This window comes from Hyla sarda, unplaced genomic scaffold, assembly GCF_029499605.1.
Source record: "Hyla sarda isolate aHylSar1 unplaced genomic scaffold, aHylSar1.hap1 scaffold_162, whole genome shotgun sequence".
NCBI lineage: Eukaryota > Metazoa > Chordata > Amphibia > Anura > Hylidae > Hyla > Hyla sarda.
The window spans coordinates 452,496-479,402 of NW_026608257.1; the positions used below are offsets into that span (position 1 = coordinate 452,496).

Genomic DNA, 26,907 nt, shown 5'->3' on the forward strand with positions numbered 1-26,907 from the left:
AGAAAAGAGGCGAAAAGGAGAAAAACGTAAAAAAACGTGAAAAAAAAGTAAGAGGAAGAGAAGGGAAAAAAAGGTGGAAATGGGTTTAAAAGTGATTTCGGCGGAGAAATATATATATATATATATATATATATATATATATATATATATATATGCGCACACACACACATAGATATAAACGTATTCTCCGTTGAGATATTGCAGCCGCTGCTGTGTCCAGGCCCAGGAGCCTTAGCACTGTGCTGTGATGTCACTCAATACCACTGACATCACTAGGTGTAAACAACATCTCTCCTTTGCTGTGTATGTGACTATGGAGCTGTTTGGTGATGTCGTCTATTACGGCCTTCATAGAAGCAACAGGAGATTGTTGCATCCATCTTGAACCCTCAGAACTACAGTGCTATGATGTCACTCACTTCCACAGGCCTTGCAGAGTGTAAACAACAACAACCCAGCTTTGTTGTGTATGTAACCATAGGGATTTGTGATGTCACCTAGAACCTTCACAGCAGCGACAGCTTTATGAGGAGCATCAGCACTGCTCTGCCTGAGCAGAACCATCACCGCCATAGGTTGTCAAATAACCCGGATTTAACCCACACAGGTAAGTCCAATGGGGTGCAGGCATGTCCTCTATGCTTACAGCTTCCCGTGGGTGTTGGTTTGATACCGTTTGGGGACAGCCAAGGAGGCATCTGCAGGCAACAAAGGTAGGTGTGTGCTTGTGTGTGTGTTTCCTATGCAGATCCTAAGCCCAGTGTCACATGCAAGTAGGAGGAGTAAGAAGGGTTCCTGGCAAATCCGGGTTATGGATTGCATTTAAAAAGGCCCCGTGGGAGTGCAATGGGCCCCTGTCTTGCTGCTTAGCAATAATGGTATGGGTTTAGGTTCTGCTGTGTGTACTGGTGGTTGACTGCCCCCCAGCCCAGAGTGTGCATGGAAAATTGTCTGGCAGCCTCCCTGACAGCAAGCAGTGATAGTGCCCATGAAGGGGACCTTGTTGGGCCCGCCCCTTTCACGGTTATCGCTTCTCGGCCTTTTGGCTAAGATCAAGTGTAGTATCTGTTCTTATCAGTTTAATATCTGATACGTCCCCTATCTGGGGACCATATATTAAATGGATTTTTGAGAACGGGGGCCGATTTCGAAGCTTGCTTCCGTCGCCCTATGCATTGACCCGATATGGCAGTATCTTCGGGTACAGTGCACCACCCCCTTACAGGGTTAAAAAGAAAGATTCCTACTTTCATTGCTACCTGCTTGCTGGCTAGCCAGCTAGCCAGCCCTGTGGGCCTTGCTGCTGCTGCAGCCAAAAAACAAAAGGTGGTGCTGCTGCTGCTTCTGCTGCTTCTGCTTCTGCTTGTGTCTGGCCCCTGTTGGAGCGTCCAGGCACAGGACTTCTGCTGCTGCTGACTAAATGGCCTCCTTAATTGGATCATTTGAGTAGCCAGCACACCTGTGCAGGTAGGGCATGACATGATAGGCAGCTGCCTTGATAGCGGGTGGGTGCTGAATGTTCCTAATTGACAAAATAAGATTAATGCTTATGAAGAAATATAAAATCTCATCCCTTCCCCAATATCGCGCCACACCCCTACCCCTTAATTCCCTGGTTGAACTTGATGGACATATGTCTTTTTTCGACCGTACTAACTATGTAACTATGTAACATAACATGGGGGGGGGGTCTCCTGGCTGTTCACACAGGTGTGTCATTGCTGTACATTGACCATGCATTGCTTCTGTGGTATTGCAAAGGCAAAGACAAATGCTTCCAGCCATCCATTGCACTAATGGATTGGTCATCAGCTGGCTGTCTATGTCCCGCATCAATATAGACCAAAGTACAGAGGGTTAGGCTATGCTATTGTGCACCTACCTGATGCATCAGAAGGTGCGAGGCCCTTGCTAAATTCTGTGCACAGACTTTGAGATCTATGCTTTAGACTGTATCTAAACCTGCTCCAACATGGACTGACATTCTGGCCTACTTTCAGCCGATGCGACTTGTCTGTCGCTGAACAGTCGCTTTTTATGTATTCAGCACCTATGTATAATGTTGTAAAAATGCTCTAGAAGCTAAAGTCGCAGAAATGTCACACATATTTGGCCTGCAACTTTCTGTGCGACAAATTCAGACAGGAAAAATCAGTATAAATCCTTAGAAAATTATCCCCCAGTGTCTCCATCTGCTGGCGGTATTGAATAAGCATTGCTGCACTGATGGGGTATGCATTAGACGAAAAAAAAGAAGAAAAAGAAGAATAATACGCCCAGAAAAGAGGCGAAAAGGAGAAAAACGTAAAAAAACGTGAAAAAAAAGTAAGAGGAAGAGAAGGGAAAAAAAGGTGGAAATGGGTTTAAAAGTGATTTCGGCGGAGAAATATATATATATATATATATATATATATATATATATATGCGCACACACACATAGATATAAACGTATTCTCCGTTGAGATATTGCAGCCGCTGCTGTGTCCAGGCCCAGGAGCCTTAGCACTGTGCTGTGATGTCACTCAATACCACTGACATCACTAGGTGTAAACAACATCTCTCCTTTGCTGTGTATGTGACTATGGAGCTGTTTGGTGATGTCGTCTATTACGGCCTTCATAGAAGCAACAGGAGATTGTTGCATCCATCTTGAACCCTCAGAACTACAGTGCTATGATGTCACTCACTTCCACAGGCCTTGCAGAGTGTAAACAACAACAACCCAGCTTTGTTGTGTATGTAACCATAGGGATTTGTGATGTCACCTAGAACCTTCACAGCAGCGACAGCTTTATGAGGAGCATCAGCACTGCTCTGCCTGAGCAGAACCATCACCGCCATAGGTTGTCAAATAACCCGGATTTAACCCACACAGGTAAGTCCAATGGGGTGCAGGCATGTCCTCTATGCTTACAGCTTCCCGTGGGTGTTGGTTTGATACCGTTTGGGGACAGCCAAGGAGGCATCTGCAGGCAACAAAGGTAGGTGTGTGCTTGTGTGTGTGTTTCCTATGCAGATCCTAAGCCAAGTGTCACATGCAAGTAGGAGGAGTAAGAAGGGTTCCTGGCAAATCCGGGTTATGGATTGCATTTAAAAAGGCCCCGTGGGAGTGCAATGGGCCCCTGTCTTGCTGCTTAGCAATAATGGTATGGGTTTAGGTTCTGCTGTGTGTACTGGTGGTTGACTGCCCCCCAGCCCAGAGTGTGCATGGAAAATTGTCTGGCAGCCTCCCTGACAGCAAGCAGTGATAGTGCCCATGAAGGGGACCTTGTTGGGCCCGCCCCTTTCACGGTTATCGCTTCTCGGCCTTTTGGCTAAGATCAAGTGTAGTATCTGTTCTTATCAGTTTAATATCTGATACGTCCCCTATCTGGGGACCATATATTAAATGGATTTTTGAGAACGGGGGCCGATTTCGAAGCTTGCTTCCGTCGCCCTATGCATTGACCCGATATGGCAGTATCTTCGGGTACAGTGCACCACCCCCTTACAGGGTTAAAAAGAAAGATTCCTACTTTCATTGCTACCTGCTTGCTGGCTAGCCAGCTAGCCAGCCCTGTGGGCCTTGCTGCTGCTGCAGCCAAAAAACAAAAGGTGGTGCTGCTGCTGCTTCTGCTGCTTCTGCTTCTGCTTGTGTCTGGCCCCTGTTGGAGCGTCCAGGCACAGGACTTCTGCTGCTGCTGACTAAATGGCCTCCTTAATTGGATCATTTGAGTAGCCAGCACACCTGTGCAGGTAGGGCATGACATGATAGGCAGCTGCCTTGATAGCGGGTGGGTGCTGAATGTTCCTAATTGACAAAATAAGATTAATGCTTATGAAGAAATATAAAATCTCATCCCTTCCCCAATATCGCGCCACACCCCTACCCCTTAATTCCCTGGTTGAACTTGATGGACATATGTCTTTTTTCGACCGTACTAACTATGTAACTATGTAACATAACATGGGGGGGGGGGGGTCTCCTGGCTGTTCACACAGGTGTGTCATTGCTGTACATTGACCATGCATTGCTTCTGTGGTATTGCAAAGGCAAAGACAAATGCTTCCAGCCATCCATTGCACTAATGGATTGGTCATCAGCTGGCTGTCTATGTCCCGCATCAATATAGACCAAAGTACAGAGGGTTAGGCTATGCTATTGTGCACCTACCTGATGCATCAGAAGGTGCGAGGCCCTTGCTAAATTCTGTGCACAGACTTTGAGATCTATGCTTTAGACTGTATCTAAACCTGCTGCAACATGGACTGACATTCTGGCCTACTTTCAGCCGATGCGACTTGTCTGTCGCTGAACAGTCGCTTTTTATGTATTCAGCACCTATGTATAATGTTGTAAAAATGCTCTAGAAGCTAAAGTCGCAGAAATGTCACACATATTTGGCCTGCAACTTTCTGTGCGACAAATTCAGACAGGAAAAATCAGTATAAATCCTTAGAAAATTATCCCCCAGTGTCTCCATCTGCTGGCGGTATTGAATAAGCATTGCTGCACTGATGGGGTATGCATTAGACGAAAAAAAAGAAGAAAAAGAAGAATAATACGCCCAGAAAAGAGGCGAAAAGGAGAAAAACGTAAAAAAACGTGAAAAAAAAGTAAGAGGAAGAGAAGGGAAAAAAAGGTGGAAATGGGTTTAAAAGTGATTTCGGCGGAGAAATATATATATATATATATATATATATATATATATATATATATATGCGCACACACACACATAGATATAAACGTATTCTCCGTTGAGATATTGCAGCCGCTGCTGTGTCCAGGCCCAGGAGCCTTAGCACTGTGCTGTGATGTCACTCAATACCACTGACATCACTAGGTGTAAACAACATCTCTCCTTTGCTGTGTATGTGACTATGGAGCTGTTTGGTGATGTCGTCTATTACGGCCTTCATAGAAGCAACAGGAGATTGTTGCATCCATCTTGAACCCTCAGAACTACAGAGCTATGATGTCACTCACTTCCACAGGCCTTGCAGAGTGTAAACAACAACAACCCAGCTTTGTTGTGTATGTAACCATAGGGATTTGTGATGTCACCTAGAACCTTCACAGCAGCGACAGCTTTATGAGGAGCATCAGCACTGCTCTGCCTGAGCAGAACCATCACCGCCATAGGTTGTCAAATAACCCGGATTTAACCCACACAGGTAAGTCCAATGGGGTGCAGGCATGTCCTCTATGCTTACAGCTTCCCGTGGGTGTTGGTTTGATACCGTTTGGGGACAGCCAAGGAGGCATCTGCAGGCAACAAAGGTAGGTGTGTGCTTGTGTGTGTGTTTCCTATGCAGATCCTAAGCCCAGTGTCACATGCAAGTAGGAGGAGTAAGAAGGGTTCCTGGCAAATCCGGGTTATGGATTGCATTTAAAAAGGCCCCGTGGGAGTGCAATGGGCCCCTGTCTTGCTGCTTAGCAATAATGGTATGGGTTTAGGTTCTGCTGTGTGTACTGGTGGTTGACTGCCCCCCAGCCCAGAGTGTGCATGGAAAATTGTCTGGCAGCCTCCCTGACAGCAAGCAGTGATAGTGCCCATGAAGGGGACCTTGTTGGGCCCGCCCCTTTCACGGTTATCGCTTCTCGGCCTTTTGGCTAAGATCAAGTGTAGTATCTGTTCTTATCAGTTTAATATCTGATACGTCCCCTATCTGGGGACCATATATTAAATGGATTTTTGAGAACGGGGGCCGATTTCGAAGCTTGCTTCCGTCGCCCTATGCATTGACCCGATATGGCAGTATCTTCGGGTACAGTGCACCACCCCCTTACAGGGTTAAAAAGAAAGATTCCTACTTTCATTGCTACCTGCTTGCTGGCTAGCCAGCTAGCCAGCCCTGTGGGCCTTGCTGCTGCTGCAGCCAAAAAACAAAAGGTGGTGCTGCTGCTGCTTCTGCTGCTTCTGCTTCTGCTTGTGTCTGGCCCCTGTTGGAGCGTCCAGGCACAGGACTTCTGCTGCTGCTGACTAAATGGCCTCCTTAATTGGATCATTTGAGTAGCCAGCACACCTGTGCAGGTAGGGCATGACATGATAGGCAGCTGCCTTGATAGCGGGTGGGTGCTGAATGTTCCTAATTGACAAAATAAGATTAATGCTTATGAAGAAATATAAAATCTCATCCCTTCCCCAATATCGCGCCACACCCCTACCCCTTAATTCCCTGGTTGAACTTGATGGACATATGTCTTTTTTCGACCGTACTAACTATGTAACTATGTAACATAACATGGGGGGGGGGGGGTCTCCTGGCTGTTCACACAGGTGTGTCATTGCTGTACATTGACCATGCATTGCTTCTGTGGTATTGCAAAGGCAAAGACAAATGCTTCCAGCCATCCATTGCACTAATGGATTGGTCATCAGCTGGCTGTCTATGTCCCGCATCAATATAGACCAAAGTACAGAGGGTTAGGCTATGCTATTGTGCACCTACCTGATGCATCAGAAGGTGCGAGGCCCTTGCTAAATTCTGTGCACAGACTTTGAGATCTATGCTTTAGACTGTATCTAAACCTGCTCCAACATGGACTGACATTCTGGCCTACTTTCAGCCGATGCGACTTGTCTGTCGCTGAACAGTCGCTTTTTATGTATTCAGCACCTATGTATAATATTGTAAAAATGCTCTAGAAGCTAAAGTCGCAGAAATGTCACACATATTTGGCCTGCAACTTTCTGTGCGACAAATTCAGACAGGAAAAATCAGTATAAATCCTTAGAAAATTATCCCCCAGTGTCTCCATCTGCTGGCGGTATTGAATAAGCATTGCTGCACTGATGGGGTATGCATTAGACGAAAAAAAAGAAGAAAAAGAAGAATAATACGCCCAGAAAAGAGGCGAAAAGGAGAAAAACGTAAAAAAACGTGAAAAAAAAGTAAGAGGAAGAGAAGGGAAAAAAAGGTGGAAATGGGTTTAAAAGTGATTTCGGCGGAGAAATATATATATATATATATATATATATATATATATATATATGCGCACACACACACATAGATATAAACGTATTCTCCGTTGAGATATTGCAGCCGCTGCTGTGTCCAGGCCCAGGAGCCTTAGCACTGTGCTGTGATGTCACTCAATACCACTGACATCACTAGGTGTAAACAACATCTCTCCTTTGCTGTGTATGTGACTATGGAGCTGTTTGGTGATGTCGTCTATTACGGCCTTCATAGAAGCAACAGGAGATTGTTGCATCCATCTTGAACCCTCAGAACTACAGTGCTATGATGTCACTCACTTCCACAGGCCTTGCAGAGTGTAAACAACAACAACCCAGCTTTGTTGTGTATGTAACCATAGGGATTTGTGATGTCACCTAGAACCTTCACAGCAGCGACAGCTTTATGAGGAGCATCAGCACTGCTCTGCCTGAGCAGAACCATCACCGCCATAGGTTGTCAAATAACCCGGATTTAACCCACACAGGTAAGTCCAATGGGGTGCAGGCATGTCCTCTATGCTTACAGCTTCCCGTGGGTGTTGGTTTGATACCGTTTGGGGACAGCCAAGGAGGCATCTGCAGGCAACAAAGGTAGGTGTGTGCTTGTGTGTGTGTTTCCTATGCAGATCCTAAGCCCAGTGTCACATGCAAGTAGGAGGAGTAAGAAGGGTTCCTGGCAAATCCGGGTTATGGATTGCATTTAAAAAGGCCCCGTGGGAGTGCAATGGGCCCCTGTCTTGCTGCTTAGCAATAATGGTATGGGTTTAGGTTCTGCTGTGTGTACTGGTGGTTGACTGCCCCCCAGCCCAGAGTGTGCATGGAAAATTGTCTGGCAGCCTCCCTGACAGCAAGCAGTGATAGTGCCCATGAAGGGGACCTTGTTGGGCCCGCCCCTTTCACGGTTATCGCTTCTCGGCCTTTTGGCTAAGATCAAGTGTAGTATCTGTTCTTATCAGTTTAATATCTGATACGTCCCCTATCTGGGGACCATATATTAAATGGATTTTTGAGAACGGGGGCCGATTTCGAAGCTTGCTTCCGTCGCCCTATGCATTGACCCGATATGGCAGTATCTTCGGGTACAGTGCACCACCCCCTTACAGGGTTAAAAAGAAAGATTCCTACTTTCATTGCTACCTGCTTGCTGGCTAGCCAGCTAGCCAGCCCTGTGGGCCTTGCTGCTGCTGCAGCCAAAAAACAAAAGGTGGTGCTGCTGCTGCTTCTGCTGCTTCTGCTTCTGCTTGTGTCTGGCCCCTGTTGGAGCGTCCAGGCACAGGACTTCTGCTGCTGCTGACTAAATGGCCTCCTTAATTGGATCATTTGAGTAGCCAGCACACCTGTGCAGGTAGGGCATGACATGATAGGCAGCTGCCTTGATAGCGGGTGGGTGCTGAATGTTCCTAATTGACAAAATAAGATTAATGCTTATGAAGAAATATAAAATCTCATCCCTTCCCCAATATCGCGCCACACCCCTACCCCTTAATTCCCTGGTTGAACTTGATGGACATATGTCTTTTTTCGACCGTACTAACTATGTAACTATGTAACATAACATGGGGGGGGGGTCTCCTGGCTGTTCACACAGGTGTGTCATTGCTGTACATTGACCATGCATTGCTTCTGTGGTATTGCAAAGGCAAAGACAAATGCTTCCAGCCATCCATTGCACTAATGGATTGGTCATCAGCTGGCTGTCTATGTCCCGCATCAATATAGACCAAAGTACAGAGGGTTAGGCTATGCTATTGTGCACCTACCTGATGCATCAGAAGGTGCGAGGCCCTTGCTAAATTCTGTGCACAGACTTTGAGATCTATGCTTTAGACTGTATCTAAACCTGCTCCAACATGGACTGACATTCTGGCCTACTTTCAGCCGATGCGACTTGTCTGTCGCTGAACAGTCGCTTTTTATGTATTCAGCACCTATGTATAATGTTGTAAAAATGCTCTAGAAGCTAAAGTCGCAGAAATGTCACACATATTTGGCCTGCAACTTTCTGTGCGACAAATTCAGACAGGAAAAATCAGTATAAATCCTTAGAAAATTATCCCCCAGTGTCTCCATCTGCTGGCGGTATTGAATAAGCATTGCTGCACTGATGGGGTATGCATTAGACGAAAAAAAAGAAGAAAAAGAAGAATAATACGCCCAGAAAAGAGGCGAAAAGGAGAAAAACGTAAAAAAACGTGAAAAAAAAGTAAGAGGAAGAGAAGGGAAAAAAAGGTGGAAATGGGTTTAAAAGTGATTTCGGCGGAGAAATATATATATATATATATATATATATATATATATATATATGCGCACACACACATAGATATAAACGTATTCTCCGTTGAGATATTGCAGCCGCTGCTGTGTCCAGGCCCAGGAGCCTTAGCACTGTGCTGTGATGTCACTCAATACCACTGACATCACTAGGTGTAAACAACATCTCTCCTTTGCTGTGTATGTGACTATGGAGCTGTTTGGTGATGTCGTCTATTACGGCCTTCATAGAAGCAACAGGAGATTGTTGCATCCATCTTGAACCCTCAGAACTACAGTGCTATGATGTCACTCACTTCCACAGGCCTTGCAGAGTGTAAACAACAACAACCCAGCTTTGTTGTGTATGTAACCATAGGGATTTGTGATGTCACCTAGAACCTTCACAGCAGCGACAGCTTTATGAGGAGCATCAGCACTGCTCTGCCTGAGCAGAACCATCACCGCCATAGGTTGTCAAATAACCCGGATTTAACCCACACAGGTAAGTCCAATGGGGTGCAGGCATGTCCTCTATGCTTACAGCTTCCCGTGGGTGTTGGTTTGATACCGTTTGGGGACAGCCAAGGAGGCATCTGCAGGCAACAAAGGTAGGTGTGTGCTTGTGTGTGTGTTTCCTATGCAGATCCTAAGCCCAGTGTCACATGCAAGTAGGAGGAGTAAGAAGGGTTCCTGGCAAATCCGGGTTATGGATTGCATTTAAAAAGGCCCCGTGGGAGTGCAATGGGCCCCTGTCTTGCTGCTTAGCAATAATGGTATGGGTTTAGGTTCTGCTGTGTGTACTGGTGGTTGACTGCCCCCCAGCCCAGAGTGTGCATGGAAAATTGTCTGGCAGCCTCCCTGACAGCAAGCAGTGATAGTGCCCATGAAGGGGACCTTGTTGGGCCCGCCCCTTTCACGGTTATCGCTTCTCGGCCTTTTGGCTAAGATCAAGTGTAGTATCTGTTCTTATCAGTTTAATATCTGATACGTCCCCTATCTGGGGACCATATATTAAATGGATTTTTGAGAACGGGGGCCGATTTCGAAGCTTGCTTCCGTCGCCCTATGCATTGACCCGATATGGCAGTATCTTCGGGTACAGTGCACCACCCCCTTACAGGGTTAAAAAGAAAGATTCCTACTTTCATTGCTACCTGCTTGCTGGCTAGCCAGCTAGCCAGCCCTGTGGGCCTTGCTGCTGCTGCAGCCAAAAAACAAAAGGTGGTGCTGCTGCTGCTTCTGCTTCTGCTTGTGTCTGGCCCCTGTTGGAGCGTCCAGGCACAGGACTTCTGCTGCTGCTGACTAAATGGCCTCCTTAATTGGATCATTTGAGTAGCCAGCACACCTGTGCAGGTAGGGCATGACATGATAGGCAGCTGCCTTGATAGCGGGTGGGTGCTGAATGTTCCTAATTGACAAAATAAGATTAATGCTTATGAAGAAATATAAAATCTCATCCCTTCCCCAATATCGCGCCACACCCCTACCCCTTAATTCCCTGGTTGAACTTGATGGACATATGTCTTTTTTCGACCGTACTAACTATGTAACTATGTAACATAACATGGGGGGGGGGTCTCCTGGCTGTTCACACAGGTGTGTCATTGCTGTACATTGACCATGCATTGCTTCTGTGGTATTGCAAAGGCAAAGACAAATGCTTCCAGCCATCCATTGCACTAATGGATTGGTCATCAGCTGGCTGTCTATGTCCCGCATCAATATAGACCAAAGTACAGAGGGTTAGGCTATGCTATTGTGCACCTACCTGATGCATCAGAAGGTGCGAGGCCCTTGCTAAATTCTGTGCACAGACTTTGAGATCTATGCTTTAGACTGTATCTAAACCTGCTCCAACATGGACTGACATTCTGGCCTACTTTCAGCCGATGCGACTTGTCTGTCGCTGAACAGTCGCTTTTTATGTATTCAGCACCTATGTATAATGTTGTAAAAATGCTCTAGAAGCTAAAGTCGCAGAAATGTCACACATATTTGGCCTGCAACTTTCTGTGCGACAAATTCAGACAGGAAAAATCAGTATAAATCCTTAGAAAATTATCCCCCAGTGTCTCCATCTGCTGGCGGTATTGAATAAGCATTGCTGCACTGATGGGGTATGCATTAGACGAAAAAAAAGAAGAAAAAGAAGAATAATACGCCCAGAAAAGAGGCGAAAAGGAGAAAAACGTAAAAAAACGTGAAAAAAAAGTAAGAGGAAGAGAAGGGAAAAAAAGGTGGAAATGGGTTTAAAAGTGATTTCGGCGGAGAAATATATATATATATATATATATATATATATATATATATATATGCGCACACACACACATAGATATAAACGTATTCTCCGTTGAGATATTGCAGCCGCTGCTGTGTCCAGGCCCAGGAGCCTTAGCACTGTGCTGTGATGTCACTCAATACCACTGACATCACTAGGTGTAAACAACATCTCTCCTTTGCTGTGTATGTGACTATGGAGCTGTTTGGTGATGTCGTCTATTACGGCCTTCATAGAAGCAACAGGAGATTGTTGCATCCATCTTGAACCCTCAGAACTACAGTGCTATGATGTCACTCACTTCCACAGGCCTTGCAGAGTGTAAACAACAACAACCCAGCTTTGTTGTGTATGTAACCATAGGGATTTGTGATGTCACCTAGAACCTTCACAGCAGCGACAGCTTTATGAGGAGCATCAGCACTGCTCTGCCTGAGCAGAACCATCACCGCCATAGGTTGTCAAATAACCCGGATTTAACCCACACAGGTAAGTCCAATGGGGTGCAGGCATGTCCTCTATGCTTACAGCTTCCCGTGGGTGTTGGTTTGATACCGTTTGGGGACAGCCAAGGAGGCATCTGCAGGCAACAAAGGTAGGTGTGTGCTTGTGTGTGTGTTTCCTATGCAGATCCTAAGCCCAGTGTCACATGCAAGTAGGAGGAGTAAGAAGGGTTCCTGGCAAATCCGGGTTATGGATTGCATTTAAAAAGGCCCCGTGGGAGTGCAATGGGCCCCTGTCTTGCTGCTTAGCAATAATGGTATGGGTTTAGGTTCTGCTGTGTGTACTGGTGGTTGACTGCCCCCCAGCCCAGAGTGTGCATGGAAAATTGTCTGGCAGCCTCCCTGACAGCAAGCAGTGATAGTGCCCATGAAGGGGACCTTGTTGGGCCCGCCCCTTTCACGGTTATCGCTTCTCGGCCTTTTGGCTAAGATCAAGTGTAGTAATACAGGAGATCTGGTCGGAAGGTACTCGGGTACCCCTCTCCTCGGCCTTGTGGGATCGCCCAGGTTTATTGCCTGGGCTTCACCCACTTGTTGCTATTGGGGAGAGGGCCTAGTCCCAGGGTAACGAGTAGCGATCGCCTCTCAAGACCTTCGGGTGGAGAGAGGTTAGAACCATGGATGATGATCCGGATCCAGGTTCTGTGCCGGCATACGCAAGGATCAAAAACACCGTGAGAATCATTCTCACGGATGATACCAAAAGGGCGGACGATTTGAAATTCGTAGTAGAGGACGTGCTCGGAGGAGTTTTCGGAATACAGAAGGGCGAAATATTGGCAATCCAGGACTACCCGAAGCGTAAAATTTTTGATGTGACGTTCACACAAAATGGCATCCACAGAGATTTTGTTACCAGAGCTGCTGCGAGTAAAGACAAAAAGCTTCAGGGTGTCCGGATTATTGAGCACGTTCTAGACGATATTAAGCTGGTGGTAGTAAAGATGTATTCCCCTTTCGCCAACCTACACGATGTTGAGTTGTTTTTACAAGTCTATTTTAGTAAGGTTGAGTGCAGAGGAAAAATCATGAACAGCTGTGGCATCTGGACATCTAAGTGGAGATTTCAGGTTACATGCAAAAAAGATGACAGATTGCCAGGGGGAATACAACTACCACCAGCTCGTTTTAAAATAAATAATATGTGTGGCGACCTCTTTTTTGCGGGGATGCCAAGCTACTGCAGGAAGTGTCACAGATATGGACACACAAAAGAAAACTGTGAAAGTACATGCAAAAAATGTGGTAGCACACAGCACGAGACAGAGAAATGCACAAGAGGAGGGAGGTGCAATTTCTGTCAACAATTCGGTCACCTTTTCTCCTCTTGTCCCCACAGACATAGGACGGAGCAGCAGTGGCAACCCTGGAGGCAGCAAGGACAGCAACCGGGACACCAGCCGAGGCAAGCAGAGCCAGTGATTACCCCCCCACAAGAGGTAAGCAGTGAGATGGAGAAGGAGAAAGACCCCCCTCAGGCAAAAGGAGGGGACCCTAAAGAGCAGAGGATGGCCAAAAAACGTGCAAGTGGTGGAAAAACTGGCCCCCAGGAGCATGCTGGGTTAAGAGAGGAGCGGACGGCGGCCGAATCCGCTCCTCAGCAACCTCTGGCTCAGGGTCCCCCTGAGAGCGATGATCCGGGTGGAGAGGTGAAGGTTAAAAGGCGGAGGGGCTCCAGAAGACTCTATTCGGAGGCGGTCCAGGGGGAGCCGATGGAAGTACCTGCGGATGCAGGGAACCCAAGTGACGTTCCTCCACAGGTCCCCATAGGGGATACCCCCCCTCCTCCCTGCCAGGAGGAGGTTTCAGGGGTGACCGTCTCTGAGGTACCAGAGACGGAACTAAGTGAACACCCGACCCCTATGGAGGGGCAAGAGGTGGAAGAACCCAATGAGTCTGGAGCCCTGATTGCCAGGATGCCCGAGAACAACTATGCCTCAATCATGATGGAGGAGGGGGGTCGGCTGAGTGATGGTGCCTCCTCTCCTGCTTCCTCTATGCGTACAGTTGAGTCAGATTTTGGGGGGTATGAGGCTTCGGAGGGGGAATCAGAGGTGTAAGACGTTTTCTTGTACATTCCCATGGCTGAGTTGTCCGGTCTGTCCTTGAACGTGAGAAGTGTGAGCACCAGAGTAAGAAGGGTTGCCCTATTTAATTACTTGTCGGTTTTTGCTGCTTCCGTCCTTTTCCTGCAGGAATGTGGCATCCCGCACAGATTAAATTATAAAGAATATGAAGATGATTGGGTGCACGGTCCATCAGTCTGGTCTGGATCAAATGAGTCCAGATCAGCAGGGGTCGCCATACTTTTTAAAGGGAACGTTTTAATTGAGAGTTTTAACGAAATTTTACCAGGCAGAATTTTATTGGTCAACGCTTTTATTAATGGTATTAAATGGCAGTTTTTAAATTTTTATGGTTCTCCTGATAAGAATGAAAGAATAAAAATGTTGGAGATTTTACCCCTTTTTATTAACAATTCTAGTCCTCTTGTTTTATCAGGTGATTTTAATTGTATTTTAAGGGGAGAACGCCGTTTTTCGAACGCAGTGAGTAGGAACTATGATAAGACGTCTTTTATGTTAAAAAACTTGATTTTAGATTTTAATCTCACTGATGTTTTTAAAAAATGTAATTTTAACGTACCAGAGGAAGACGGTGTTACCTGGAGCAATGCAAGCTGTAGCTCCAGGATAGATTTTATTTTTTGTTCTTATCAAGTACTGCCTTTTAACTGTGATCTTTTTACCAATGTTTTTTCTGACCATAAATTATTGTATTTTAAAGTTAAAAGTGATTTTAAAAAGAGATCTGGTAGGAATGCCTGGAAGTTAAACGTGTCCCTTTTAGAAGATCCGCAGGTTTTATCAGATTTTATCACCTTTTACAAGGAATGCAGACGAGTAAAAGACCCCAACACTCCCACCAGTATCTGGTGGGAAAAAATGAAACTAAAAATAAAAGAATTTTTTATCCGTGTTGGGGTTAGGAAAGCTAAAGAAAAACGTGAATTTTATAATATCCTAAATACTCGTCTGCAAACCCTGTACAAATTCAGAGCACATGGGATGGAGGTGGAGAAGGAGGTACATGATCTTAAAAAAGAAATAACTAAGTGCCTGGAGCAGAAAGGAAAAGAAATTATCTTTAGGTCTCGAATACAGCATCTTGAGGAAAACGAGACCTGCTCCAGGTATTTTTTTAAGAAAATACATGAAAATAGAAGGTTAATAGAAAACATTGAAGGAGTGAATGATGTACAGGGTATTTTAAAAAAGGTGCAAGAGTTTTATGCGGATCTTTTTAATGTAAAACACATTGATGAATGTTTTATGAATGACTCGTTAAAGGAGATCACCAATTTTTTAGATCCTGTCTCACAGTCTTTTTTATTGCAGAATATTTCAGAGCAGGAGATTTTAGAGACCGTCAAGAGTTTTAAAACAGGTAAAGTGCCTGGGCCGGATGGTATACCCATTGAATTTTATGTTACTTTTTATGGTATTTTAAAAGAAGATTTGTTCTCCCTTTTTACGGAAGTCTTTAAGTCTAAAATCCTCCCAGGCTCATGGAAGAAGGGTGATGTCTCCCTGCTATTCAAAAAGGGAGACCGGTCGGAACTCAAAAACTGGAGACCAATCACCCTTCTGAACTGCGACTATAAAATAATGGCGAAACTGTGTGCTAACCGCTTAAAGAACGTAATCCATAAAATAATTCATACAAACCAAGTCTGTGGGGTGCCTGGGAGGAGTTTATGGGAGAACCTAAACCTTTTAAAGGATGTAATTAGCGACACCAAATTAAGAAAAGGAAAGCTGGCGGTTTTATCCATAGATTTTGAAAAAGCTTTCGACAGGGTGTCACATTTTTATCTTTTTAAGGTTTTAGAGAAAATGGGTATACCTGATGGCTTTTTATTGTCTCTTAGAGCTTTTTATGATAACTGTACTAGTAAAATTTTAGTAAATGGTTTTAAGACACAGGGCGTGATTTTAAATTCCGGAGTGAAGCAGGGGTGTCCCTTGTCCCCACTACTCTTCATTTGCGCAATAGAGCCTCTTTTATGTACAATACGAAAGGATAAGCAGATCCATGGAGTCCCCCTGCCAGGAGGAGGGGGACTAGAGGCGAAGGTAGTGGGGTACATGGACGATGTTGCGGTGTTTTGCAGGGACACCCCATCGCTTCAGAAGACGCTAAAACAGATTCAATATTTTAATTGTGCCTCCGGTTTTAAAGTCAATTTTAACAAAAGTAACATTTTAAACATAGGCGGAATGCCTTTGTATGATGTGCCCGTCCCTGTGTCTGAGTCGGTGCAGATTTTAGGTGTCTCCTTTGACGAGTCTAATAATGGTTTTAATAGCTGGGACTTGGTGGCTCAAAAAATAAATAAGAAAATATGTATGTGGAACATGCGAGAACTTACAATGGAAGGGAAGGTTTTAATTACAAAAATGGTGCTTTTACCTATTTTATTGTATTTAAGTCTGGTTTTCCCACCCCCCGAAATGGTTCTAAAGAAAATAACAAAAGCTTGTTTTACTTTCTTTTGGAGTTCTAAGAGCGAAAAATTAAAGAGACAAATTGTGATAAAACCGAACTCCAGGGGCGGTAAGGATTTTCCAGATTTTAAAGCTTTCCTTTTAATAAAGTTTTTTAGCATGTGTTTTACTACTGTTTTTAAAGATAGCTACTGGTCTTATTTTGTTCGTTTTAATACTGGTTATTTTATGCGGAGGAACGGCTGGTTTTCTACAGTTTTAAGTTGCCCTTATTCTTTGAATTTACCCCCTCAATACATGATTTTAGGAAAAATTTTAAACTTATATAATTTTAAAGGTAAAAGTGTTCAGGATCTGTGCAATAGCAAAAAACTACTAAAGGAAATAAAAGAAACCAGTACCGTGACTCCCATCAAAAATTTTAACGAACAGAAGTGTATACAGATTTGGAAGATGTTGAGTATTAATTATCTTTTTAATTCACAGAAGGACCTGGCCTGGAGCTGCGCACACGAGTGTCTTCCATGCCGGGCATTCCAGCACCGAAGAGGATTATCCAACTCTGCAACCTGCCCGAGGGAGGGATGCCGACAAGAGGAGACCGTGCACCATCTAATATGGACTTGTTTTTACTCGCAGAAAATATGGACAAAGATACTCCCTCTGGTAAAAAGGATAACTGGACTAAAAGACTTAAATATTGCAGTGGTTTTTTATGGTTGCCTGGAATGCCCAACACGGACTCAAGAGACTATTGCATGGAAGATCATAAACTGTGTGAAGGCAGCTCTGTGGAAGGCCAGGAATATTTTATTGTTCAAGCATGAGGTTTTATCTGTGAAGGACATTTTATCTATCTGTTTTTATGAAATGTACCAGTACTATCTTTTAGACAAGAAGAGATTTCCGCTTTTATCTAGAAAATGGTTTTTAAAAGAATGGAATTCTATCTTGTAAAGCCACCAAGTGCCCATTTTATGTTTTAATATGTTGTAAATATGTTATTTATATGTAACTGTATTTATTGACATATTTGCACAACTTTGTTAACATTATTTAATTTTTAATAAAGTTGCCCCCGTAAGGGTAGTCAAGTTAAAAAAAAAATCTGTTCTTATCAGTTTAATATCTGATACGTCCCCTATCTGGGGACCATATATTAAATGGATTTTTGAGAACGGGGGCCGATTTCGAAGCTTGCTTCCGTCGCCCTATGCATTGACCCGATATGGCAGTATCTTCGGGTACAGTGCACCACCCCCTTACAGGGTTAAAAAGAAAGATTCCTACTTTCATTGCTACCTGCTTGCTGGCTAGCCAGCTAGCCAGCCCTGTGGGCCTTGCTGCTGCTGCAGCCAAAAAACAAAAGGTGGTGCTGCTGCTGCTTCTGCTGCTTCTGCTTCTGCTTGTGTCTGGCCCCTGTTGGAGCGTCCAGGCACAGGACTTCTGCTGCTGCTGACTAAATGGCCTCCTTAATTGGATCATTTGAGTAGCCAGCACACCTGTGCAGGTAGGGCATGACATGATAGGCAGCTGCCTTGATAGCGGGTGGGTGCTGAATGTTCCTAATTGACAAAATAAGATTAATGCTTATGAAGAAATATAAAATCTCATCCCTTCCCCAATATCGCGCCACACCCCTACCCCTTAATTCCCTGGTTGAACTTGATGGACATATGTCTTTTTTCGACCGTACTAACTATGTAACTATGTAACATAACATGGGGGGGGGGGTCTCCTGGCTGTTCACACAGGTGTGTCATTGCTGTACATTGACCATGCATTGCTTCTGTGGTATTGCAAAGGCAAAGACAAATGCTTCCAGCCATCCATTGCACTAATGGATTGGTCATCAGCTGGCTGTCTATGTCCCGCATCAATATAGACCAAAGTACAGAGGGTTAGGCTATGCTATTGTGCACCTACCTGATGCATCAGAAGGTGCGAGGCCCTTGCTAAATTCTGTGCACAGACTTTGAGATCTATGCTTTAGACTGTATCTAAACCTGCTCCAACATGGACTGACATTCTGGCCTACTTTCAGCCGATGCGACTTGTCTGTCGCTGAACAGTCGCTTTTTATGTATTCAGCACCTATGTATAATGTTGTAAAAATGCTCTAGAAGCTAAAGTCGCAGAAATGTCACACATATTTGGCCTGCAACTTTCTGTGCGACAAATTCAGACAGGAAAAATCAGTATAAATCCTTAGAAAATTATCCCCCAGTGTCTCCATCTGCTGGCGGTATTGAATAAGCATTGCTGCACTGATGGGGTATGCATTAGACGAAAAAAAAGAAGAAAAAGAAGAATAATACGCCCAGAAAAGAGGCGAAAAGGAGAAAAACGTAAAAAAACGTGAAAAAAAAGTAAGAGGAAGAGAAGGGAAAAAAAGGTGGAAATGGGTTTAAAAGTGATTTCGGCGGAGAAATATATATATATATATATATATATATATATATATATATATATATGCGCACACACACACATAGATATAAACGTATTCTCCGTTGAGATATTGCAGCCGCTGCTGTGTCCAGGCCCAGGAGCCTTAGCACTGTGCTGTGATGTCACTCAATACCACTGACATCACTAGGTGTAAACAACATCTCTCCTTTGCTGTGTATGTGACTATGGAGCTGTTTGGTGATGTCGTCTATTACGGCCTTCATAGAAGCAACAGGAGATTGTTGCATCCATCTTGAACCCTCAGAACTACAGTGCTATGATGTCACTCACTTCCACAGGCCTTGCAGAGTGTAAACAACAACAACCCAGCTTTGTTGTGTATGTAACCATAGGGATTTGTGATGTCACCTAGAACCTTCACAGCAGCGACAGCTTTATGAGGAGCATCAGCACTGCTCTGCCTGAGCAGAACCATCACCGCCATAGGTTGTCAAATAACCCGGATTTAACCCACACAGGTAAGTCCAATGGGGTGCAGGCATGTCCTCTATGCTTACAGCTTCCCGTGGGTGTTGGTTTGATACCGTTTGGGGACAGCCAAGGAGGCATCTGCAGGCAACAAAGGTAGGTGTGTGCTTGTGTGTGTGTTTCCTATGCAGATCCTAAGCCCAGTGTCACATGCAAGTAGGAGGAGTAAGAAGGGTTCCTGGCAAATCCGGGTTATGGATTGCATTTAAAAAGGCCCCGTGGGAGTGCAATGGGCCCCTGTCTTGCTGCTTAGCAATAATGGTATGGGTTTAGGTTCTGCTGTGTGTACTGGTGGTTGACTGCCCCCCAGCCCAGAGTGTGCATGGAAAATTGTCTGGCAGCCTCCCTGACAGCAAGCAGTGATAGTGCCCATGAAGGGGACCTTGTTGGGCCCGCCCCTTTCACGGTTATCGCTTCTCGGCCTTTTGGCTAAGATCAAGTGTAGTATCTGTTCTTATCAGTTTAATATCTGATACGTCCCCTATCTGGGGACCATATATTAAATGGATTTTTGAGAACGGGGGCCGATTTCGAAGCTTGCTTCCGTCGCCCTATGCATTGACCCGATATGGCAGTATCTTCGGGTACAGTGCACCACCCCCTTACAGGGTTAAAAAGAAAGATTCCTACTTTCATTGCTACCTGCTTGCTGGCTAGCCAGCTAGCCAGCCCTGTGGGCCTTGCTGCTGCTGCAGCCAAAAAACAAAAGGTGGTGCTGCTGCTGCTTCTGCTGCTTCTGCTTCTGCTTGTGTCTGGCCCCTGTTGGAGCATCCAGGCACAGGACTTCTGCTGCTGCTGACTAAATGGCCTCCTTAATTGGATCATTTGAGTAGCCAGCACACCTGTGCAGGTAGGGCATGACATGATAGGCAGCTGCCTTGATAGCGGGTGGGTGCTGAATGTTCCTAATTGACAAAATAAGATTAATGCTTATGAAGAAATATAAAATCTCATCCCTTCCCCAATATCGCGCCACACCCCTACCCCTTAATTCCCTGGTTGAACTTGATGGACATATGTCTTTTTTCGACCGTACTAACTATGTAACTATGTAACATAACATGGGGGGGGGGGTCTCCTGGCTGTTCACACAGGTGTGTCATTGCTGTACATTGACCATGCATTGCTTCTGTGGTATTGCAAAGGCAAAGACAAATGCTTCCAGCCATCCATTGCACTAATGGATTGGTCATCAGCTGGCTGTCTATGTCCCGCATCAATATAGACCAAAGTACAGAGGGTTAGGCTATGCTATTGTGCACCTACCTGATGCATCAGAAGGTGCGAGGCCCTTGCTAAATTCTGTGCACAGACTTTGAGATCTATGCTTTAGACTGTATCTAAACCTGCTCCAACATGGACTGACATTCTGGCCTACTTTCAGCCGATGCGACTTGTCTGTCGCTGAACAGTCGCTTTTTATGTATTCAGCACCTATGTATAATGTTGTAAAAATGCTCTAGAAGCTAAAGTCGCAGAAATGTCACACATATTTGGCCTGCAACTTTCTGTGCGACAAATTCAGACAGGAAAAATCAGTATAAATCCTTAGAAAATTATCCCCCAGTGTCTCCATCTGCTGGCGGTATTGAATAAGCATTGCTGCACTGATGGGGTATGCATTAGACGAAAAAAAAGAAGAAAAAGAAGAATAATACGCCCAGAAAAGAGGCGAAAAGGAGAAAAACGTAAAAAAACGTGAAAAAAAAGTAAGAGGAAGAGAAGGGAAAAAAAGGTGGAAATGGGTTTAAAAGTGATTTCGGCGGAGAAATATATATATATATATATATATATATATATATATATATATGCGCACACACACACATAGATATAAACGTATTCTCCGTTGAGATATTGCAGCCGCTGCTGTGTCCAGGCCCAGGAGCCTTAGCACTGTGCTGTGATGTCACTCAATACCACTGACATCACTAGGTGTAAACAACATCTCTCCTTTGCTGTGTATGTGACTATGGAGCTGTTTGGTGATGTCGTCTATTACGGCCTTCATAGAAGCAACAGGAGATTGTTGCATCCATCTTGAACCCTCAGAACTACAGTGCTATGATGTCACTCACTTCCACAGGCCTTGCAGAGTGTAAACAACAACAACCCAGCTTTGTTGTGTATGTAACCATAGGGATTTGTGATGTCACCTAGAACCTTCACAGCAGCGACAGCTTTATGAGGAGCATCAGCACTGCTCTGCCTGAGCAGAACCATCACCGCCATAGGTTGTCAAATAACCCGGATTTAACCCACACAGGTAAGTCCAATGGGGTGCAGGCATGTCCTCTATGCTTACAGCTTCCCGTGGGTGTTGGTTTGATACCGTTTGGGGACAGCCAAGGAGGCATCTGCAGGCAACAAAGGTAGGTGTGTGCTTGTGTGTGTGTTTCCTATGCAGATCCTAAGCCCAGTGTCACATGCAAGTAGGAGGAGTAAGAAGGGTTCCTGGCAAATCCGGGTTATGGATTGCATTTAAAAAGGCCCCGTGGGAGTGCAATGGGCCCCTGTCTTGCTGCTTAGCAATAATGGTATGGGTTTAGGTTCTGCTGTGTGTACTGGTGGTTGACTGCCCCCCAGCCCAGAGTGTGCATGGAAAATTGTCTGGCAGCCTCCCTGACAGCAAGCAGTGATAGTGCCCATGAAGGGGACCTTGTTGGGCCCGCCCCTTTCACGGTTATCGCTTCTCGGCCTTTTGGCTAAGATCAAGTGTAGTATCTGTTCTTATCAGTTTAATATCTGATACGTCCCCTATCTGGGGACCATATATTAAATGGATTTTTGAGAACGGGGGCCGATTTCGAAGCTTGCTTCCGTCGCCCTATGCATTGACCCGATATGGCAGTATCTTCGGGTACAGTGCACCACCCCCTTACAGGGTTAAAAAGAAAGATTCCTACTTTCATTGCTACCTGCTTGCTGGCTAGCCAGCTAGCCAGCCCTGTGGGCCTTGCTGCTGCTGCAGCCAAAAAACAAAAGGTGGTGCTGCTGCTGCTTCTGCTTCTGCTTGTGTCTGGCCCCTGTTGGAGCGTCCAGGCACAGGACTTCTGCTGCTGCTGACTAAATGGCCTCCTTAATTGGATCATTTGAGTAGCCAGCACACCTGTGCAGGTAGGGCATGACATGATAGGCAGCTGCCTTGATAGCGGGTGGGTGCTGAATGTTCCTAATTGACAAAATAAGATTAATGCTTATGAAGAAATATAAAATCTCATCCCTTCCCCAATATCGCGCCACACCCCTACCCCTTAATTCCCTGGTTGAACTTGATGGACATATGTCTTTTTTCGACCGTACTAACTATGTAACTATGTAACATAACATGGGGGGGGGGGGGTCTCCTGGCTGTTCACACAGGTGTGTCATTGCTGTACATTGACCATGCATTGCTTCTGTGGTATTGCAAAGGCAAAGACAAATGCTTCCAGCCATCCATTTCACTAATGGATTGGTCATCAGCTGGCTGTCTATGTCCCGCATCAATATAGACCAAAGTACAGAGGGTTAGGCTATGCTATTGTGCACCTACCTGATGCATCAGAAGGTGCGAGGCCCTTGCTAAATTCTGTGCACAGACTTTGAGATCTATACTTTAGACTGTATCTAAACCTGCTCCAACATGGACTGACATTCTGGCCTACTTTCAGCCGATGCGACTTGTCTGTCGCTGAACAGTCGCTTTTTATGTATTCAGCACCTATGTATAATGTTGTAAAAATGCTCTAGAAGCTAAAGTCGCAGAAATGTCACACATATTTGGCCTGCAACTTTCTGTGCGACAAATTCAGACAGGAAAAATCAGTATAAATCCTTAGAAAATTATCCCCCAGTGTCTCCATCTGCTGGCGGTATTGAATAAGCATTGCTGCACTGATGGGGTATGCATTAGACGAAAAAAAAGAAGAAAAAGAAGAATAATACGCCCAGAAAAGAGGCGAAAAGGAGAAAAACGTAAAAAAACGTGAAAAAAAAGTAAGAGGAAGAGAAGGGAAAAAAAGGTGGAAATGGGTTTAAAAGTGATTTCGGCGGAGAAATATATATATATATATATATATATATATATATATATATATATATATATGCGCACACACACACATAGATATAAACGTATTCTCCGTTGAGATATTGCAGCCGCTGCTGTGTCCAGGCCCAGGAGCCTTAGCACTGTGCTGTGATGTCACTCAATACCACTGACATCACTAGGTGTAAACAACATCTCTCCTTTGCTGTGTATGTGACTATGGAGCTGTTTGGTGATGTCGTCTATTACGGCCTTCATAGAAGCAACAGGAGATTGTTGCATCCATCTTGAACCCTCAGAACTACAGTGCTATGATGTCACTCACTTCCACAGGCCTTGCAGAGTGTAAACAACAACAACCCAGCTTTGTTGTGTATGTAACCATAGGGATTTGTGATGTCACCTAGAACCTTCACAGCAGCGACAGCTTTATGAGGAGCATCAGCACTGCTCTGCCTGAGCAGAACCATCACCGCCATAGGTTGTCAAATAACCCGGATTTAACCCACACAGGTAAGTCCAATGGGGTGCAGGCATGTCCTCTATGCTTACAGCTTCCCGTGGGTGTTGGTTTGATACCGTTTGGGGACAGCCAAGGAGGCATCTGCAGGCAACAAAGGTAGGTGTGTGCTTGTGTGTGTGTTTCCTATGCAGATCCTAAGCCCAGTGTCACATGCAAGTAGGAGGAGTAAGAAGGGTTCCTGGCAAATCCGGGTTATGGATTGCATTTAAAAAGGCCCCGTGGGAGTGCAATGGGCCCCTGTCTTGCTGCTTAGCAATAATGGTATGGGTTTAGGTTCTGCTGTGTGTACTGGTGGTTGACTGCCCCCCAGCCCAGAGTGTGCATGGAAAATTGTCTGGCAGCCTCCCTGACAGCAAGCAGTGATAGTGCCCATGAAGGGGACCTTGTTGGGCCCGCCCCTTTCACGGTTATCGCTTCTCGGCCTTTTGGCTAAGATCAAGTGTAGTATCTGTTCTTATCAGTTTAATATCTGATACGTCCCCTATCTGGGGACCATATATTAAATGGATTTTTGAGAACGGGGGCCGATTTCGAAGCTTGCTTCCGTCGCCCTATGCATTGACCCGATATGGCAGTATCTTCGGGTACAGTGCACCACCCCCTTACAGGGTTAAAAAGAAAGATTCCTACTTTCATTGCTACCTGCTTGCTGGCTAGCCAGCTAGCCAGCCCTGTGGGCCTTGCTGCTGCTGCAGCCAAAAAACAAAAGGTGGTGCTGCTGCTGCTTCTGCTGCTTCTGCTTCTGCTTGTGTCTGGCCCCTGTTGGAGCGTCCAGGCACAGGACTTCTGCTGCTGCTGACTAAATGGCCTCCTTAATTGGATCATTTGAGTAGCCAGCACACCTGTGCAGGTAGGGCATGACATGATAGGCAGCTGCCTTGATAGCGGGTGGGTGCTGAATGTTCCTAATTGACAAAATAAGATTAATGCTTATGAAGAAATATAAAATCTCATCCCTTCCCCAATATCGCGCCACACCCCTACCCCTTAATTCCCTGGTTGAACTTGATGGACATATGTCTTTTTTCGACCGTACTAACTATGTAACTATGTAACATAACATGGGGGGGGGGTCTCCTGGCTGTTCACACAGGTGTGTCATTGCTGTACATTGACCATGCATTGCTTCTGTGGTATTGCAAAGGCAAAGACAAATGCTTCCAGCCATCCATTGCACTAATGGATTGGTCATCAGCTGGCTGTCTATGTCCCGCATCAATATAGACCAAAGTACAGAGGGTTAGGCTATGCTATTGTGCACCTACCTGATGCATCAGAAGGTGCGAGGCCCTTGCTAAATTCTGTGCACAGACTTTGAGATCTATACTTTAGACTGTATCTAAACCTGCTCCAACATGGACTGACATTCTGGCCTACTTTCAGCCGATGCGACTTGTCTGTCGCTGAACAGTCGCTTTTTATGTATTCAGCACCTATGTATAATGTTGTAAAAATGCTCTAGAAGCTAAAGTCGCAGAAATGTCACACATATTTGGCCTGCAACTTTCTGTGCGACAAATTCAGACAGGAAAAATCAGTATAAATCCTTAGAAAATTATCCCCCAGTGTCTCCATCTGCTGGCGGTATTGAATAAGCATTGCTGCACTGATGGGGTATGCATTAGACGAAAAAAAAGAAGAAAAAGAAGAATAATACGCCCAGAAAAGAGGCGAAAAGGAGAAAAACGTAAAAAAACGTGAAAAAAAAGTAAGAGGAAGAGAAGGGAAAAAAAGGTGGAAATGGGTTTAAAAGTGATTTCGGCGGAGAAATATATATATATATATATATATATATATATATATATATATATATGCGCACACACACACATAGATATAAACGTATTCTCCGTTGAGATATTGCAGCCGCTGCTGTGTCCAGGCCCAGGAGCCTTAGCACTGTGCTGTGATGTCACTCAATACCACTGACATCACTAGGTGTAAACAACATCTCTCCTTTGCTGTGTATGTGACTATGGAGCTGTTTGGTGATGTCGTCTATTACGGCCTTCATAGAAGCAACAGGAGATTGTTGCATCCATCTTGAACCCTCAGAACTACAGTGCTATGATGTCACTCACTTCCACAGGCCTTGCAGAGTGTAAACAACAACAACCCAGCTTTGTTGTGTATGTAACCATAGGGATTTGTGATGTCACCTAGAACCTTCACAGCAGCGACAGCTTTATGAGGAGCATCAGCACTGCTCTGCCTGAGCAGAACCATCACCGCCATAGGTTGTCAAATAACCCGGATTTAACCCACACAGGTAAGTCCAATGGGGTGCAGGCATGTCCTCTATGCTTACAGCTTCCCGTGGGTGTTGGTTTGATACCGTTTGGGGACAGCCAAGGAGGCATCTGCAGGCAACAAAGGTAGGTGTGTGCTTGTGTGTGTGTTTCCTATGCAGATCCTAAGCCCAGTGTCACATGCAAGTAGGAGGAGTAAGAAGGGTTCCTGGCAAATCCGGGTTATGGATTGCATTTAAAAAGGCCCCGTGGGAGTGCAATGGGCCCCTGTCTTGCTGCTTAGCAATAATGGTATGGGTTTAGGTTCTGCTGTGTGTACTGGTGGTTGACTGCCCCCCAGCCCAGAGTGTGCATGGAAAATTGTCTGGCAGCCTCCCTGACAGCAAGCAGTGATAGTGCCCATGAAGGGGACCTTGTTGGGCCCGCCCCTTTCACGGTTATCGCTTCTCGGCCTTTTGGCTAAGATCAAGTGTAGTATCTGTTCTTATCAGTTTAATATCTGATACGTCCCCTATCTGGGGACCATATATTAAATGGATTTTTGAGAACGGGGGCCGATTTCGAAGCTTGCTTCCGTCGCCCTATGCATTGACCCGATATGGCAGTATCTTCGGGTACAGTGCACCACCCCCTTACAGGGTTAAAAAGAAAGATTCCTACTTTCATTGCTACCTGCTTGCTGGCTAGCCAG

At 45.2% G+C, this 26,907-nt stretch overlaps 9 non-coding genes and 2 pseudogenes across 9 annotated transcripts; all 11 read left to right on the top strand.

Annotated features, from left to right (window-relative positions):
- Nucleotides 1–1,026: 1,026 nt before the first annotated feature.
- On the top strand, nucleotides 1,027–1,217 carry LOC130311116 (U2 spliceosomal RNA). Its single transcript, XR_008859556.1, has one exon. It is a non-coding gene; the product is annotated as a U2 spliceosomal RNA (small nuclear RNA).
- A 2,077-nt stretch (nucleotides 1,218–3,294) lies between these two features.
- Nucleotides 3,295–3,485, top strand: LOC130311117 (U2 spliceosomal RNA). The gene has a single exon (XR_008859557.1). It is a non-coding gene; the product is annotated as a U2 spliceosomal RNA (small nuclear RNA).
- A 2,088-nt stretch (nucleotides 3,486–5,573) lies between these two features.
- LOC130311118 (U2 spliceosomal RNA) lies at nucleotides 5,574–5,764 on the top strand. Its single transcript, XR_008859558.1, has one exon. It is a non-coding gene; the product is annotated as a U2 spliceosomal RNA (small nuclear RNA).
- Nucleotides 5,765–7,848: 2,084 nt separating this feature from the next.
- LOC130311119 (U2 spliceosomal RNA) lies at nucleotides 7,849–8,039 on the top strand. Its single transcript, XR_008859559.1, has one exon. It is a non-coding gene; the product is annotated as a U2 spliceosomal RNA (small nuclear RNA).
- Nucleotides 8,040–10,118: 2,079 nt separating this feature from the next.
- LOC130311121 (U2 spliceosomal RNA) lies at nucleotides 10,119–10,309 on the top strand. The gene has a single exon (XR_008859560.1). It is a non-coding gene; the product is annotated as a U2 spliceosomal RNA (small nuclear RNA).
- A 2,074-nt stretch (nucleotides 10,310–12,383) lies between these two features.
- LOC130311204 (U2 spliceosomal RNA) lies at nucleotides 12,384–12,516 on the top strand (annotated as a pseudogene).
- Nucleotides 12,517–17,542: 5,026 nt separating this feature from the next.
- Nucleotides 17,543–17,746, top strand: LOC130311170 (U2 spliceosomal RNA; annotated as a pseudogene).
- A 2,086-nt stretch (nucleotides 17,747–19,832) lies between these two features.
- LOC130311122 (U2 spliceosomal RNA) lies at nucleotides 19,833–20,023 on the top strand. Its single transcript, XR_008859561.1, has one exon. It is a non-coding gene; the product is annotated as a U2 spliceosomal RNA (small nuclear RNA).
- Nucleotides 20,024–22,105: 2,082 nt separating this feature from the next.
- LOC130311123 (U2 spliceosomal RNA) lies at nucleotides 22,106–22,296 on the top strand. Its single transcript, XR_008859562.1, has one exon. It is a non-coding gene; the product is annotated as a U2 spliceosomal RNA (small nuclear RNA).
- Nucleotides 22,297–24,379: 2,083 nt separating this feature from the next.
- Nucleotides 24,380–24,570, top strand: LOC130311124 (U2 spliceosomal RNA). The gene has a single exon (XR_008859563.1). It is a non-coding gene; the product is annotated as a U2 spliceosomal RNA (small nuclear RNA).
- A 2,085-nt stretch (nucleotides 24,571–26,655) lies between these two features.
- Nucleotides 26,656–26,846, top strand: LOC130311125 (U2 spliceosomal RNA). The gene has a single exon (XR_008859565.1). It is a non-coding gene; the product is annotated as a U2 spliceosomal RNA (small nuclear RNA).
- Nucleotides 26,847–26,907: the final 61 nt, after the last annotated feature.